The 12,953-nt window shown below is 45.4% G+C and overlaps 1 long non-coding RNA gene across 1 annotated transcript in view; it reads left to right on the top strand.

Moving 5' to 3' along the window:
* LOC142012009 (uncharacterized) overlaps nt 1-12,401 on the top strand; it is a 72,459-nt gene extending 60,058 nt beyond the window's left edge. Inside the window, exon 3 of the long non-coding RNA XR_012645244.1 lies at nt 12,280-12,401. This is a non-coding gene — a long non-coding RNA (uncharacterized LOC142012009). The remainder of the gene's footprint in view (nt 1-12,279) is intronic.
* The last annotated feature ends 552 nt before the right edge of the window (nt 12,402-12,953 follow it).

The raw sequence follows: 12,953 nt of genomic DNA on the forward strand, positions 1-12,953 counted from the left end.
GGGAGTTTTGACATTTCTATTTTTCATCCAGCTTTGGGACAATAACAAAGGTTAACATATGAACCACTCCCATTAGACAGAAATTCACATTTGATAGAACTGAGTGAAAATTGGTGTCAAGGATCAGGCATGGGGGTGATGTGTCCCCCTGCCCTCAAGGATGTAATTGAGCTCCCTGTAGTGGTGGTATGTTGCTGGGCTTGCTCCAGAGCATTGGACAGAGTCCCAGGCCTGCACCTAGCCCTAGCAGAGTTCTTTTACCTTCACCTGGACCTGCTCTTGAGTGCAGGGTGGTGAAGGCCCCATTCAGGCAGGGCAGTGGCCATTCCTTTACAAATCTCTGCATTTCCGTGGTTGGTCTTGGGGTCCTACAGGCATTCCTCCTCTGACCACAAGTCAGAGGCCTCCCACAGCAGCAGGAGCCCCCACAGGAGGAGGAGGCATCCCACCCTCAATGCCCCCCACCCCCCGCACGCTGGAGCTGGGGTCAGAGTTGGACTCGGAGGCAAGCAGCCTTCTCCTTGTCCTGGATTCGGTTCCCACCAACCAGTCTACCTCTCAGGTGTTCTCAGAGCTGGGAGAGGGTCTCTCCAGTAAATACCCCACTCATAACTCACCCCAGGGCATTGGACGTAGGTGCAGATGGGATATTCTGTAAGACTCAGCAGGCTGGCTTACGTGGGACCTTGAAATGTGGTTCCAAGGTGTGGAACCATGTGCAGTGGTAGTGTGCACCACCCGGACTAGGCAGACAGCTCCCGAGAATAGGCAGCATTCTGCTGCTGGCTCACAGGAGGTCAGATGAGCCCCAGGCCCTGGTGAGAGTTAGGCTGCTCCCATGAGGGGACCCTTCTGTTTCCAGATGTCGCCTTGGCCTGATATACCCCCTCTTCATCCCTGGTTCCCCTCCCCCCACCGACCAATCCTGTCCCCCCTACCCACCCAGACCACATCACAGTCCCTGTTCCCCCTGCCTACCAAGACCCCACTGCAGCCCTTCCCCACCTGTACCACCCCGTGGTCCCGGGCCCAGCCCTGCCCTGATGGGGGCCCCGAACCTACGGCAGGAGGGGACCCGAAGACAACACTGCTCAGGATCCAACTCCCCCTTGAGTTCACAGTCCTCCACCCCCTCCATGTTCTGAGGCTCCCCACCTTCTGTCCCAAGCCAACTCACACTGCAAATAGTTGTTTGCATGTCACTTTCATGTAATATTTATGTGCAGCACAGTTTCTTTCTTTTGCACAAGTTATATTTTACTCATAAAAACAGTTATTTGTTCACCACTACCACATCCCTCTTCATTGTGCAGAGGTTGGGGAGTTGGGGATAGATGATGGGAGGTGGTGTGGTAGGGCTGAGGTCCCAAGGCTGCCACTGGGGGTGGTGTGGAGAGGGTTTCTGGGGTCCATGGGAGAAGCTCTCCCTCAGGGCATTCCAGAACTGCAGCCCATCCTGATGGGCCTGGCAGATGGCAACTGTGCCCAACTGCTCATAGATATGACCCTTGTGGCTAAACAGTTGATGGCCACTCCCCAACGCAGGAAGAAGGACTTTTCCTCCACAATGTTGTGCAGGGCACAACAAGCCCCCACAACTTGAATCCCAGAGTCATAGAATTCTAGGCTACAAGGGACCTCAGGAGGTCATCTAGTCCAGCCCCCTGCCTAAATCAGGATCAACCCCAACTAAATCATCCCAGCCATGACAATGTCAAGACAGGACTTAAAAACCTTTACGGATGGAGATTCCACCACCTCTCTTGGTAACACATTCCTGTGCTTCACCACTCTCCTGCCGAAATAGTTTTTCCTAATATCCAACCTACACCTCCCCCTCTGTAACTTCAGAGCATTGCTCCTTGTTCTGCCATCTGTCAGCATTAAGAACAGTCTCTTTCCATCCTTTTCAGAGCACCCTTTCAGGAAGTTGAAGGCTGGTATCAAATTGCCCCTCAGTGTTCTCTTCTGCAAACCAAATAAGCACACATCTCTCCATCTTTCCTCGTAGGTCACTTGTTCCAGCCCCCTAATCATTTTTATTGCCCTCCGCTGAACCTTCTCCGATGCATCTACATCTTTTCTATACTGGGTGGCCCAGAACTGGATGTAATAATCCAGATGTGGCCTCACCAGTGCTGAGTAGAGAGGAATAATAACTTCTCTAGATCTGCTGGAAATACTTCTCCTAATGCACCCCAATATGTCATTGGCTTTCTTGGCTACAAGGGCACACTGTTGACTCATATGCAGCCTCTCATCCACTGTAATCCTGAGGTCCTTTTCTGCTGCATTGCTACTTATCCAGTTGGTCCCCAGCCTGTAACAGTGTTTGGGATTTTTCCTTCCCAAGTACAGGACTCTGAACTTCTCCTTGCTGAACTTCATCAAATTTCTTTTGGCCCAATCTTCCAATTTGTGTAGGTCACTCTGGAACCTATCTCTAACCTTCAATGTATTTACCTGACCCCCTAGCTTAGCGTCATCTGCAAATTTGCTGAGGGTGTAATCTATCCCCTCATCTAGGTCATTAATGAAGATGTTGAACAGTACTGGCCCCAGAAGTGATCCTTGGGTCACTCCACTTGAAACTGACCACCAACCAGACACTGAGCCTTTGACCCTTACCCTTTATGCCCCTCCATCAAGGCAATTCTCTATCCATCTTATGGTCCATGTACCTAATCCATACGTCCTTAACTTATAGGTAAGAATGTTGTGGGATACTGTAACAAAAGCTTTGCTAAAGTCAAAGTATATCACATCCATTGACTTCCCCATGTCCACAGAGCCAATTACCTCATAGAAACTAATCAGATTGGTCGTGCACAACTTGCCCTTGGTGAATCCATCTTGACTACTCTTGATCACTTTCCCCTCTTCGAAGTGCTCCAAAATGGACTCCTTGAAGATCCTCTCCACGATTTTTTGGGGAATTGAAGTAAGGCTGACCAGTCTATTGTTCCCTGGATTGTTGTCTTTCCTTTTTTTAAACAAGGGACAATTTGCCTTTTTCCTATCATCTGGGACCTCTCCAGATAACCACAAGTTTTCAAAGTAATATCCAAGGCTCTGCAATGACATTTGCCAATTCCCTCAGTAATCTTGGATGCATTAAATCCGGACCCCTGGATTGCTTAACCCATTCTTTCCATACCGAGGGCTGCCCACCTCCTTCCCATAGTACATTGCCTCGTGCTGTAGTCGGAGAGCAAACCTTGTCCATGAAAACTGAGGCAAAAAAACCATTGAGTACTTGAGCCTTTCCCACATCATCTGTCACCAAGCTACCTCCCTCATCCAGTAACAGTCCCACACCCTCTCTGATCGGTGGATGTTGTGGTCCTCACATCAAGACAGGTGAGCAGACACCTGAACAGTGCCTTGAGCTGGCCAAAGATGCATTCAGCCGGCATCCTGGCATAGTTCAGGTGGGCATTAAATAGTTCTTGGCTGTGGTTCGGCTGGCCGGTATAGGGCTTAATCAGTCATGGCATAAGGGGGTAGGCTACATTCCCCACAATGAGAAGAGGTATTTGTCCCCAACTGCCAGCTCACAGCAGGCATGAATGTGCCCACCTCCAGCTTCCAGCACAGGGGTTGGAGTTACAGAACATGAAGGCATCAGGCGCCCAGCCCACCCAGCCATTGTAAATGTCCATGAATGGTCCACAGTGTTTGACCAAGGCCTGCAGCACCATGGAGAAGTAGCTCTTGCGATTGAAATACTTGGCCGTGCTATGATCTGGGACAGTGATCAGAATGTGGGTCTCATCAATGGCCCCAATGTAGTTTGGGACCCCCAAGGCAGTGAATCCAGCTATGACTTCATCAAAGTCTCCCAGACAGATGACTCTCCGCAGCAGGATTATGTTGATGGCTGTCATGACCTGCAGAGGGATTAGACTGACACACATGACAGGGACTGATGGAGAGAGTTCCTAGGCCCTGGGAGGTATCCCTAGCCCCTTCCCATTTGGTCCCCCCAAGTTCTCTGGGAGCCACTCCTGGGAGATCACCCCCCCAATATCAGGGCTATGCAAGGATGGGATGTCATGGTTCCCCAGGGATGTGCCCCCCCGCAACCTAACTCTACTCCTCACCTCCCCAACCACATTTCCCAAGGGTCCTGCTTTGGTGGGACACCCCACCTGGGCAGGGACTGCAGTGTGCGAGTGTGTTACTTTCATGAGGAGGGCCCTGATGGTGGACTTTCCCATGCTGAACTGGTTGCCCACCAACCGCTAGCTGTCAGGGGTGGTGAGCTTCCAGAGGGTGATTGCAACCTGCTTCTACACAGGGATGGCAGGCCACATCTGGGTGTTGTGCTTCTAGAGGGCAGGGGTGAGCCTGGCAAAGGGCTCCAGGAATATGGCCTTCCACATTCAAAAGTTTGGAGCCACTGCTGGTTATCCCACTGCTCCATGACCAGCTGGTCCCAGCAGTCTAAACTGATATGGTTCCTCCAGAACCACCTGTCCACTGGGGTGCAGGTGCAGGTGTGATAGGCCTGCAGCCAGGATGCCATCCCCAAATGTGGTCTCAGACTTGCCCTCACTGAGGAACAGAAGGATGGCTGTTATAAAGTTCGGCATCTGCCGCAGCATGTCAGTGTGGGGCCACTGCAAACACAGGGGCAACTCCAGAGGCATGGTTCCCAGGGACCAGTTATGTCACCCACAAAGACACAAAGCACTACACTAGCTGTGCTGTCCCTCGAGAGAGAGAGGGATGCCCACAGCAGAGGCAGGAAACAGGAGTCTGGGGAGGGTCCCTATAAGTGCACATTTCAGCAGGGCTCCCAGAATGAACTGGTGACCTGCAACCCTGGCCGACACGGTTCCGGGTAGCTATTTTGCTGATAGACCATCCAGGCAGTCTGGCTGCTCACTGCCAAATGAGTGGATGACTCTTTTGATGTGCCTTGGTGTCTGGACATGTTCTGTCGCTAGAAGATTTGTTGCAAGATATCTTTTGACATAAACTTCTGCCAACAAAACCCTGCAATTTAGATGCAGCCCCAGAGTCGTATCTTTAATTTAGTTCCTTTGTTTGGTAGAATAACTCTAGATAAAAAGCTATCTGGTCTGGTATTAGAAATGAATTGTAAAGCAGCGGTTGCCATGGTCGGAGGAACCAATTGAGCTTTCTATTTCACGAAACACACCTGTTTTATCTGCATACACAGTTACTAACCTCCACATTTTTAAATAATTGTTTGAGGAGTTATCTGCATGAGTGCCATTAAATCAATGGCAATTATATAGATAAAGCCCAGATCAAGTCTTCGTAAAATTAAGGGCGTGGTTGTTTAGGCCATCTTCCATCTAATTCACTTAAGCCAAAAATTAGCTGTTGGTGCTGAAATACTCCCACTAATCCAGAATTATATGAGGAAGAAAAAATAACCACATGCTACTTTACAAATACAAAATATAGATAATCTGAAAACAGGCCATGAAGTACTTAAGTAATATTAGCTGCAGGTGAAAAGTATACCTTCCCTATCACATACCAAATTAGCTCAGGAGCTTATTTTCTGATTGCAAACTCGGTCAATTTGATTCTTTTTGAACCAATTAAGCCTGTGATTTTTCACGTGTAATATGTATCATTCTTTTCAGTAATCACTTTAGTTGGGTCTAGAAGATGGAAGATGCTCATGAGGTGCTGACATGAATATGCAGTGCCTCATTAGCATAATGGTGGCCATGCACAATTTGAAAGCACCGCTTTCGGAATGCACGTCACCCCCCACATGTAGATGGGCTTTCAAAAGGATCCCCCTGACTTTGAAAGCCCCTTCTTTCTATTTGGTTTTAGGAAGAAGGGGCTTTCAAAGCCAGGGAATCCTTTCCAAAGGCCCCGCCTACACAGGGAGGAGGTGTTCTGAAAGAGGCACTGTTGAATAGCACATGGCCACCATTATGCTAATGAGGCACCTCATCAGCACCTCATCTTCCAAACTGCCTCATTAACATGCCCCCTCTGAAAGAAGCGGGCACATGTAGACCCAGCTTGAGTAGTTAACAAAATAACACAAAAATAATGAAATCTGATATGACAGTCTTTGTTTTAATAAAATTAATAGGTCTTCCATTGGGCTACACTTTTTTCTCACTGTAATTTCTCACTACAGACCTTTTAGTACATTCTCCAAAAATGTGATGTGATTAAACACAATTAAATACCAAACATGTTTCTTCCTGTTTTCTTGTACAAGTAAGAACACATTATAGTTTCATCACTCTGAGATAGATTATTAAAATTATAAGGTGGATTCATGGTTTGCAAGACTAGCTATATTATCCCAGCCAGTATATTATTAAAGAAACAAATTCCAAGAAAGCCCTACTTAGGAAAGATAGGAAATACATTTTGCCTGAGGCACCATCATCATTTTGTCATGCTGATTCTGAAGAACAAGCTCCCATAACTACCAGTCACCCACCTATCACAGGGACAGAACCCAATAAATCTTCTCTGATTGGGTTAGGATGCAAGTTATGGTCTAGTGGATTGGAAACAGAGCCAGCAAAAGATGGTATAAAGAATGTTGGGTTTGCATGGAGTTTCAGAGACTCACTTGGGCTTGTCAACTTGCACAACACAGATGCTAAATCTGACTAAAACAATATGCTCCTACACTTTCATTGTTTTATCTCTTTTCCTCTATGTTTATGTTACTATGAATAAACACATATTTTCATTTGAATAAGCTGTTCTCTATCACTGCATTTTCTTACCAGCCACAGCTCCTCAGTAGAAGTGTATAGCAGAGGACTAAACAAGCTGAATTTGCTGTGTAAATAACATAAATATTTGGCATGGTAGCTTGGGGATCTAGACTCAAAGAATGAATCACAGGATTCTACTCTGAAAGAAAGGCAAGTGGAAGACAGGAAGAAGGTTTCAGAGAAAAACTGAAAGAGGATAAAGGTACAGCTTCACCTTAGACCTTAACTCTATGTACGTAGGGAATGGGCCATTTTTTTTTCTACATGCTGCATGCTTGTGAGTAATAGTTGTTATGATATGTACCTATTTCAAGGCTCTTTGAAATGAATGAATCTTTCCATCAACTTCAGTGGACTTTGGATAAGACCCAGTAAGAAGGTCAATAAATAAAAGACAAGAGAAGCAGAAAATATGAGATCTACTCCTAACTATGCAGGCTTGGTGTGTGACTATGGCCTAATTATTTGGCCACATTAGTCCAGATTTCAAAAGTATTTATACACCTGAATTTGTAGATACATTCTAGATGGGATTTTCATACAGGTAATGAAGCCTAATTCCAAGTGAAATAAATAGACATTAGGTGCCTAAGGGAAATGGAAAAATCTAACTAGGTGCCTATCTGCATTTTTGTCTTCGCTTGACTAAGGCTGTGTCTACAGTAGCCCCCTTCTTAGAAGGGAACACAGTAATCAGCCTGAGCAGGGAATAATAATGAAGTGCTGTGATTAATATGCAGCATCTTATGAGGCTAATTCTCCCCATGGCAACTTTGAAGTTGCTACCTTCGAAGGTCCATCATGCTGTGTAGCTGCAGGCACTTCATAGTACCCACACAACTTTGAAGTGCCCTTTCTCCCAAAAAATTGTGGGTGTAAGGGCACTTTGAATTTGCTCATGTACTGCAAAGTGCCCATGGCTACATGGCAAGCCAGCGCTTCAAAGTTTGCAACTTCAAAGTTGCCATGTGGAGAATTAGCCTAATGAGGTGCTGCATATTCATCACAACACTTCATTATTATTCCCCGCTCAGGCTGATAACCATGTCCCCTTCAAAGAAGGGGGCTAGTGTAGACACAGCCTAAGTGATGCAATCCTAAACTGTTAAGAAGTCCACTGCCCAGTGGAATTTTTACCCATATGTTAGGCAGCATTGAATGGCATAGTCTCGTGGGAGTGCATATGGATAGTGAAACATATAAGAAAGAAATTTTCAGAAAATGGCCACCTGCACAAGGAGCCATCTAAGCCAGCCAGGAGCAGTTGACCTAGTACACTTGGCTGACAAGTACCTCCTATAAGTACGTGCTATATCTACCTCAGGATCCCTATTCTGAAACACTTTTATAGAGTTAGGCACCTAAGCCTGGTCAGCTGTAAGGTAGCCCATTGTCTAACAACTAAAACCATCTCTGGGCATTTCTTACTCATGCTCCAGCTCTCTGTTTATCCCTCTGTGTTTCCTTATAACCTCAGTTGTCTTTTTCTCAAATTACTCTCCCAATGACATATGGCCCATAGTCTGCCTTCCTGCTACGGGCTTTTACTGGTATCAAGTCTCTAAGAATGCCTGTAAGATTGGGTACTGTTGGCAAGAGAGGCATGCCCCACAGTCTAAAAATCTTGGTTTGTGCCTCCAGTAATTCAGCAAGAGCTAAGATGCTGATCAGCTGATTAGCTGTAGAGTTATGTCCACACTTAAACTGCTTTGTACAGGCACCTGGTGAAAACTAGAATGTCACTGAGACTTCAACATATAGGGGTCTTAGGCAGTACCTGAGCTGCAACTCTTTGAAAATGTTAGTGTTGCCTACATGATAAACTTAGGCATCTGAATATGTCTAAGAAATTGACCTTAGGTGACATGTATTAGTTCATAATAGAAGTCTGTTGCACATCAAGGAATTAAGTATGGGTCTGCTTTGTCCTCAGTTAGAACCTTAACTCTTGGTAATCATTGTTCAGTTTCCTCCTCTCTTTAAGAAAATTAAAGGCATTAATGTTCCAACCTTATTGAAGGCATTTTGATTATTTCCAGATTAAAAGTGTAGGGCAATATACTGTAAACGCAAAGTATTATTAGGATTTTTCAAGTAAGAAAAAGCAAAAATAATTTAAACAAACCTCTAAAGTGAAAGTACCACTTTAAGATACTTCACCCAACCCAATCAAACAAAGTACTACTACCATTTTATGCCTCTGTAAGCTTTAAATTTTGATCTGGGCTAATGTTAAAAATAAAAGTGACTATAAAATAGTTTTTTGCTTCTTCATGATGTACAAAGAAGGTCTTAATTTTCCCCTGCAAAAATAGGATTTACTACTTTTGTTTATCTTTTTAATGTATAAGTCATGTCAAGTCTGATCAATCACTGCTTTTACAGAAACTTCCTGGGGTTTCTGTGGGTATTTATGAGGAAGGGGATTTGAGATGGGAGACTTGTGGAATCCTTTTTTCCATATATCCTGCTTAGTTTAGATCAGGGACCTGATATTTCAAAGTTCTTAACCTTAGTTTATCCAATGTAAACAAACAATTTGAACTGTGTAAAATTTGTATTGTGAGGAGACTGAAATTTATTAATGTTCCAAAAAATTTTGTTTTTATTTATTTTGTAAATGAGTAAAGTGTGTGTTTTTGCAATTCCCTGTTTCAAGTAGGGCAGGAAACAACAATATCCCAAAACAGACTATCCTTTAAATATTTTGAGCACAGAGAGAACCAGAAAATATTGTGATTTTTTTAGATAGACTCTGCCTGCAAGTTGTCTGTGGCAAAGAGCTTGGATAAGTATCTAAATATTCCAAAGGGAACATGAACCTTTTAAAATTTGCTGAGTGTAATTTTGAATTCTGTACTATTCAAAGCCCCAGTCTGCATGATAACAAGATAACTTTCCCTGCTACAACAGTTTTATTTGCTTATTCCATATAATAGGCAGATCATCATCTATCTCAGAGAAGTCTGAAGCTGTTAAAATTTAAGTACAGAGCCATATGATACAGCAATATAAATCTAACATTTCCACACGATTTGTAGAATCGCTTGGTTTATGGGTCATAGAAAGAAAAGTGATATGGGATCAGAACAGCTTCTCAGAAGAACTGTATATTCACAAAGCGTATTGTGTTCAAAAGATAATTAAATTATGCATAATAGAGTATATAATTTCATTTCTCTGTGACAGTATTTGACAATCTGGAATTTATTTTTTACTCCTAAGTTTCTGCACATCGTAATTTGAGAGACATTTCCCAGTGCATTGTCATGTACATGCAGTTAACACAGCTTTCACCATATTGCTGTGAATTACTGTGGATGTGAGAAAAATACCTTGAGCACATTCCCTCTCTGAAAGGCCAGAGTAATTCATATATTCCTACGTTTACTCAAAAGCACTAACTTTGAATGACATTTAACTTTTTTCAGTGATGACACATGTTGACGTTATTAGAGGAAGCCTAAACATTTTGCCTAAGAGCAAGTCCTAGTATCAGAGGTCATCAAGCAATATGCTGTTGCAAATTACGATCTCTTGTTTTAGAGGATTTGTCTGCTTGTCAGGAATTATTTTCATCGCTGAGCTAAAATGTGGTTTGCAGTGGAAGTGATAGTGTAACATATGGCCTTTGCTGTAGGATGGCAGAAACATATTCTGTTACTCATAGGCTATTAATCAGCTCCTGATGTGCTGCCCTTAAACTATATAACCTCACTCCTGTGTTCTGCAATAGAAAAATCACTCAACCAAAGTATTTAAAGGAAACTCCAGTTTATCTTGTAATTTCCAGAGAAGAAGCCTATTTTCCCCTCAGTACTTTCAGCTTCTTTTTGGAGTTCTAAAGTTCATTTCACTGAAGCAGCTATATTCCTATGGGTAACTAATTGGGTAACAATTATTGATTTAATGTTGTGCATTTATTAAAAAAATAGCATGTGATGAATTTATTCTGAATAAGCAGAAGGCTCCTGTGTAGCAGTGACATTTTTTCCTCCATCTGGTTTATTTTTTCCCTTTTTCATAGCTTACAAAAAAATCTGTTCTGAAGGGTTTCAAAAGGGCATTTCTTCATTGCAACAGATTGGGTGGCTTCACTGACAAAGAAACTGTACACAGTTATCCAAAACTAGATACAGACACACTGCAATAAGCAAAACAGTATAACTCGGTACTTTTTGGTCCTGAAACATCAAAAAATAAAGCCAAATCTGTTTAATTCTCAGACAGTTTTAGTTAAGCTGAAGCTAATGCTGAGCATCAATAAAATGGAGATGAAAACTCTTACCACTTTGCACTTACACAAAACACAAAAAAAGAGAAAAGCAAACAAAAAAACACCCACCATTAAAATTAAACCAAGAGAAGCCCAATTGTTTGAATACATGCACACTCACAGTTAAGATATCTGGACTACTTTAAGTGATTCAGACTTCCTTTCTTTGTTCCTCAAGAATCTAGCTAGATTATTGATTTTGAATCAAAGGCTTGGACTAAGGATTTCATAGTGTCTACAGCCAATAGTTTATAATCTTGAACAGCTTCTAGACTTGCACAGCTTTCAGAAGAGGCATCAAAATATGCCCAACAGAATATTGGCTAAAACTAGTTTCCATTGTAGATTGGCTAGCTATGTATGTGTTGATACTTGGATCATGCTTGCATTTCCAAACACAGAGCACGATCCTGTAAGGTTCAGTGTTGGCCTCATCTTCCAAGATCAGAACCTACACGAAAATATTAGGACTATGTGGCCGTTTCTACACAGGCAAGATCTTCCAGAAGAACGGTGCCTTCTTCCAGAAGATCTGAGGAGCATCTACATATGCAAGGCGCTCTTTTGGATTTCTTCCAGAAGAAGGTGCCCCCTCTTCCAGATTTGGTATTCCGTTTCAGAATCAGGAAGAGGACCTTCTTCTGGAAGATTCTACCAGAAGAAGGCATTTGTAGATGTTCCCAGACTGCTTCTTCTGAAAGAAGCAGTCCTCCATGGCGGCACCCTGCTGGAGAGTGGGGCCACTCTAGACATCCTCAGCGAACCCATATGTCCCAAGGCCCTTGCAGCCTTTAAAGCTGCAAGGACCTGGAGACCTCATGGCAGGAAGCTGAGATTGTGAGACAGGCAGCACGTGCAGAGCTGCCTGGCAAACTCCCCCAAGGCCCCGCAGTGCCCAGCAAGTCCTGACCCGCAGGGACGGCTAGCCAGCCAACACCCCATAGTGCCCAGGGGGGCCCCAGGAACCCAGATGAGGGCAGCCAGGACCCTGACCAGGCTCCAAAATGAAGGGCCCCCTCCTGGACTGAGCCACAGCTCCTGGGGCTTTAGAGTGATGAGGAGGTCCTCTGGGACACCAGTGGGTGCCGGAGGAATGCTCCAGCCTTCACCTGCCTTGTCCACGGCCTGGCTGCCCTTGGCCACCCCTCCTGGACACCAGAACAAGTGTGGTGCAAAGTGAACAAGCTGTGGCAGGGGCACATGTGGGCCTGGGATAGCGCCCACAGATCTGGCCATGCCCCTGACAGCTACCCCTTCTACCGGAAGCTGTGGGACCTCCTGGCTGCGGATGACACCTCCCCACCCCACGTCACCATGGAGACAGCCACAACCGAGCCACCTGCTGCACCAGAGGAAGAGGATGAGGGATCCGCCACTGTGGATGTCCCAGCTGATGGGGAGTCCAGAGACCGGTACCTCACCATCACAGTGCCCTCCACTGGCAGCAGCCATGGCCCCTCCAGTTGGGCATCACCTGACATATACGAGGCCACCTCAGGCAAGTGCGTACAGTGGAAAAGTACAGTGTGGGGAGGGGGACACTCGGGCCCCAGCCCCAGGCCCCAAAGCCCTAAAGGCTGTCCCTGGTCAGGGCCCAGGGCACACCCACGCCTGTGAGCAGCACCTGGCCCCCTCTCACATAGAGCACCCTCCTAGCACGCTGAGGCCTCCTCTGGGCAGCAGAGCATCTGGAACCCCCCCATGGCCGAGTCCCCCCAGCCCACAAACCCATTGCTAGGGTGGGCCACTGTGGATAGCACCCCAGCTCTGGCATCATGCCCCAGTGACCGCTGCAATGAGCGCACACAAGCCTGCATGGCGGTCTCCCCTGGCACGTGCCTGTCCCCTGTGTCCATGGAGGGGTTAACCAGCTAGGGAGACTGGCGCTATGCCACCCAGGTCCCAGATGTGGCACTGAGTTCCCCCTCTACCCCCACCCT

The sequence above is a fragment of the Carettochelys insculpta genome, chromosome 4 (assembly GCF_033958435.1).
Source record: "Carettochelys insculpta isolate YL-2023 chromosome 4, ASM3395843v1, whole genome shotgun sequence".
In the NCBI taxonomy this organism is placed as follows: domain Eukaryota; kingdom Metazoa; phylum Chordata; order Testudines; family Carettochelyidae; genus Carettochelys; species Carettochelys insculpta.